The sequence below is a fragment of the Adelges cooleyi genome, unplaced genomic scaffold (genome assembly GCF_023614345.1).
Source record: "Adelges cooleyi isolate 19-005CV unplaced genomic scaffold, UGA_ACOO_1.1 ACOO_flye_CR_arks_rails_tigmint_CR_PRNA_2, whole genome shotgun sequence".
NCBI lineage: Eukaryota > Metazoa > Arthropoda > Insecta > Hemiptera > Adelgidae > Adelges > Adelges cooleyi.
The window spans coordinates 6,864,251-6,870,250 of NW_026095860.1; positions in this window are offsets into that span (position 1 = coordinate 6,864,251).

Sequence of the window (6,000 nt, forward strand, 5' to 3'; positions counted from 1 at the left end):
AAATCCCCGTCTCCTTCCATCTGTCCAACAGCCTCTCCCCGACTTTGTAGACAGCACGTCCTGCGAAATGTTTTTTATTTTTTTTTAGCTTTTGCTACGGGGGGTTGAGGAGCAAGCCCAAAGAAACGACGAACATTTCGTCTGAGAACTGTATAATAAATACATATATATATTTTTTTACAACGACAAAAAAACGCCGTAATTTCCGGTACTGAACTTCGATCGGAAGATCGGCAAAAAGAAAAGAAGCCTCACCGGAAACACATTGGACGTTAACTATATTACATAACAACGTAGATATATTTAGCGAAACAAACTACCGATGACAAATGGACGGTGAATTTCAGTTGCATTATTATTATTCATTCAACATAGATGATTTATTTCGAAAATAAAGTACATTTTTAGTCAAAATACTTATGTTCACTGTAGCACAACGTAGTACCACTTGTAAGTTGTGTAGTAGTGGTAAGTAAAATAATAGATCATATACTAAAACTACAAGTAAGCGTAAAAAAGTCTTTAAACTAAATACTCTATGCTAATGTAAAGGAAATATTTTTATATGTTCTTTTGTAAAATCGTGGTTTGTACAAGTTTTAAAAATTGCAAAATATTCGAGTATAATAAATGCATTTGTTTTCGAAATTAAGACATGTATAGCAATAGCTAATTTATTCCTTCTATACATTAAGTACAAATATTTTAAGTCAAAGGTTTAAAATGAATGCTGTCAGATGTCATTTCAAGTTCAATATGCATATGGAATGATAATATAGCACAATAAACTTTTAATATTACAATAAAACACTTATACACTTTTGCACAATGCCATTGACATAATAGATCTATTGACGGAGTAAATGAACTCGATAGTTGACTTTAAAGCGGGGCTTAAGTTAAAAGTTTATCAAAATCACGACCAAAGTATTTTATTTCTGTGTCGGTTGTGATTAAAATGCTGTATGACTATACTAATTAGGGTCACAGTTTACAGATCAAAATGAAACAAAAACTAAAAAAAACATTAATATATAAGAACATAAAATAACTCTAAACGTAAAAGAATCTTTGTATTCTTGATCTTTATCTTGCATCAAACTCTCGGTAAAAAATTACAAACATCATGTACTTTTTATTTTATATTAAATACAAAATCTACACTCATTATTAAATTAATTAATTATCTAAATATATTGACGCAAAGCAGAAGTTTGTAGTATAAGTAATATTGTTGTAATCATTTATACATTATACACTTTAAAATAATTAAAAAATCAATTAAACTATATGACTATTTCGCTCCTTATTGACGATCCTTATTTTGAACTGTAGATTTTTATTTAAGATTTTGTTAATGGGCACTATTATTTAAAGTTTAAATAATCACAATATTATGTTTTGTATAAGTATAAATGTTTAAGCAGTTTTCAATTATGCGATCAAAAAAAAAATTGCTTATTGTTAAAAGATACACGGTCACGATCCTGTAATTAATTTTTAGATTAAAAACCTTTTAATATACTGTCAAATGAGTAAAGCTTAATACAACGCAACGGTGGCCAAAACCAATTAAAATTAATTACAAACAGCGAATAAAAAAAATGTATTCTTGCTCATAAATCCATTATCGACCTCCAACGTAGTTCTTATTCTTGGACAATTATTTCTAATAAGTAATATTATACATAAAAAATGTAAAAAAATAATTTAAAAGTCTATCTAAATGCTTACACTTTTGAAAAGCCATACTTATAATACGGCACAATTCATTCAATCTTAAAATACTACAATACCTACTAAAAGTCAATCGGCCATCAAATTACAACATAAGGTTTTTATTATACTACTGAAAATTATAATTTGAGTTATGGAATGTAATTTTACTAGCTTATATTTTTTGCATAATATTAAACTACTAAAAATCGTGTACACATATACACCATAATATCAACTTTTTACTAAATTTTTAACCATAAACAGTTAATTCAGAAAATATATCAATAACTATAGTAAACATATTTCACTTGGTATTATACAATTATTATTATAAATGTTCGTAGTTTGTGATCCAGAGTCAATCAATGTCGTGATGTGTATCAAGAGCTCTCTTAATTTTTCTATTAAACCTGTGTTTTAATTTTAAAATAGAATGAGTAAATTACTGGTGTATAAATATTTCAGTTGTTCATAAGAAAAAAATCTTATTTTGTTCCATAAAAAATATGCGACGAAATATTGAATGCATCCACTCAAACGCATTACAATATAGTTAAGCGATAAGCAGTTTGATTTTTTTTAGGTTACATATTAATTTTTACAAGTTTCTCGTAATATATATATTATTTATATATTTTAGCTTTGATACAATGATCGGTTTTTTGTTTTTTGGTTGATATGTTCAAAATTAGGTAAAATAACAATTTACTAGAAGTGAAACTATTATTTACTATTATTGTGTCATGCTAAATCCTTTCCAAGCTTGAGAAAAATGTTTGCAATTATTGTTATATCAATAGGTATGAAATTTTGTTTAAATAAAAGACAATTATTAAATATGATTTAAATTATAAGCGTTTGGTTAAAAATTGTATTAAGTGTTTTTATATTAATTAAATAAAAAATAATTTATTACCCTCCTTAGTCGTAAGCTCTCCATAAAAATAAACAATTTTGCAATCCTTTCAATAAATGACCAGAATGAGACTAATACATCAATATTTTTTTATTTAACTTTCGGCAGAATGTAGAAAAAAAACCTTTAAAAGTTTTGTAACTATAAAAACCTTAAATTAAAGTATGTCAACTAATACCTATATTTTGTCCCATATAAATAATAATTTTCATCCCCTTAAATTGGTTAAAATTATTTTATTTCTACTTGACAAATTCATTTTTAATTTTGTGTAATAACTCCAGATAATGTAAGTACTAAAAAACCGAGTTGGAGACGGAAAAACAAAATAAAGCAAAACGAAAATAAATAAGGCACGTGACGTTAAAGATGTCGAGAGATACAACCACAAGTACAAAATACCAAGAACTACATTAAGTCTAAACTTTCAATTTATTTACTTAAATATTTGAGAGCAGAATCAACACAAACGAGGGAACTTGTCTGAACGCAGTAACTATATAAATATTTGTAATGCAATTTATTTTTAACAATTACTACTAGAAATCCTAACAATTAATAATTAGTTCATCAACATTAAATTATTACAATAATTGAAAACATCAGAGGTTTTTAATAAACTAACGATTAAACTTTACATTTTGCTAATGACCTCAGTTTCCCGACATTTTTTAGAGTTAATTACTTTATATTTGTATAGAAAGTAACACAATTAAAAATTATTTAATATTGGAAACGTAATATTTGTTTCCATAAGGTCATATTATATTGAAAAATTGTTCTATTAGTTCAGTGAATTCGTTGAATTTTGCAAAATAATGTTATCTTCTTGATTATAACTGGGTACTCAGCTTACAAATAAATTTCAAAAAAGCAAAATGAAGATTGTAACGCACTCTATTGATAAAGTTTATCAGTTGTCTTAAACAATTGTCTAGATGGCGCTACATATACTTATATATCGTTGTTTAGTGTACTTTTGAAAACGGATAATAGCATATGAACTGTAAAATAGTTAAAATTAAATAACAAAATATTACAGCTCCTTCATTTTCATACTTAACAATGATTTTAACTTACTTGGAAGGTTTGGCGAGAACGAGGAATATATCAAATGACAAAACTCAGTAACTGGTGAAACAAAGTAATTCAAAGAAGAATATTTGAAGAAAGAGACAAAAAGGAATAAAAGTAAAAAAAAAAAGGTTATACACCTTTGAGTTTTACGGTGTTTCACATTGATATTAAAATGCTTTTAACTTTAAAGGGGCTATGATTATTAATGTATTTTTTCATGACGGTAAACATGATATTATACATCTCAAGTTATCTAATTCTTGCCCAAAGCGTAATTTACCCTTCAATGTTAGCTGCGTATCGAACCTAATAATGTAAGTATTTAATTAAACTGTTAGGAAACAAATTTGTCTGTTTCTCCAATTTTATTATAATTTCAAAATAAATTAACTTGACAAAAGACATATTTACCACACATATTACGTAGTATGTACCTTTAACCATAACTTTCTGTTGTGCAAATGTATCGTTAGGTAACTTAGAAGATTATCTAGTGGCTAGTACAGGGAATTAATCCGTAAAAACCAGCATAAAAACATAGTATAAAACAAAAACAAATTAGTTTTCAATTTTATTTTAATACATAGACAACATCTAAACGTTATTCTCAACACAATAATATCATCTAATTTAGTAGGTGTACGTTTATAATCTAATGAACACTTAATAAATCCCTTAAATTAAATTCAACATAATATATACATTTGTATTAAAATAAATTTAAAAAAAATGATATCAAATAATAATTTATGAAATTAATTTAACAATGGTACGTACTCTATAGTATATAGTTACAATAATGATTGTATCGTCAACGACAAATAGTTAACATATTAGTCTAATGGTTGGCTGAAATTAAATAGTATATATTATCAAATCGCCTACCACTGTTAGTACTTAATTTTTCCCGGTAAAATTTCGTTGATTTTGTATTTACTATTATGATTTATAAGTATAGTTACAGCACATATTTGTACTAGATTTTAATCTGAATACTATATTCATTACTTGTATCAGATATTTTAATATAATTATATATTGGAAATATTATATTATAAATTTATTCATAGCTACAGAATAAAAAATCCTTAATTCAATGAAAAATATAGTACATAATACCTTGGAATAAAGCGACCGGTCAATAATTATTAAAACAAAAAAAAACTTAAATAGTTCAAATTTCGTTGCAAACAAATCAATTAAACATAATTATAAGTAAAACGAATAGTATGTTACCTATAATATCCTATATTAATTGTAAGTTAAATTATCAGAGCCAACCTCTTCTACTTCGTTACAATTTTCACATCAATATTTGAAATAATATAAACATTAAAAACTCAATTTTACTTTCCTAAAATAAAAATAAAATAATAAATTCACATTTATTTCAAAATATATTTAGGGGATTAAAAACGGGCGGTTTTTAAGGGGTTTCATATAGGCAATACTTAAGTAAAAATTGTTTTAACTAATTTCGACCTCGTCAATTTATTTTTAGATTAATTTGTATAAAGGTATCATTTTTAACTTACACATTTTTTTCTACGAGAAAAAGCCATTTTGTTTCTAAAAGAAACCAATTTAGACCTAAAAGCCTGACAAAATTACGCTTACTTAGAATGAGGGATTTTGATTCTGTAAAAACAATTAAGCTGCTCAACCTTTTTTTTAGGTTATTGTGGAAGTAGGTTTTTGAATAACTGTTTCATTTACGTAAAAAAGTCAATTCACACAATAACCTAGAAAAGAAGCCGATAAACTCTTAAGTGTAAAAACAAGTATATTCGGAGTGGTTTACATCAAAGTTGGGTAAATGTTGAATAAGGTAAATACATAATCGATAATTTGACGAATAATGTATTTATTTAAAAATAATCGATACATTTTATTTGACGAATTGCTTTATTCGTAATTTGACAGGTAAAAGACATAATTTCAATACTTATTATAGTTCAAATATTAACTAATAAACTTTCAAATAAAACAATTTTATATAAACTATAAATAAAAATTAAGTCAATTGTAAATTTTAAGTTAAACAATTATCTTAATAATTTTATTTTCATACTCAATTGTTATCCAAACAAAACATATATTTAAAGTCCTTCGATCAAATTGATGCTAATAAATAAAAATTAACTAATAAGAACAATTATCCGCAAATATCGTATAATTTTTTAACACAATATTGTGTTTAAAGATCAAAAACAATTAATGAATACATTTTAAACTAATAATAAATAACAACTAAATATTTGATAACCAAAGAACAAATAAAATACAAA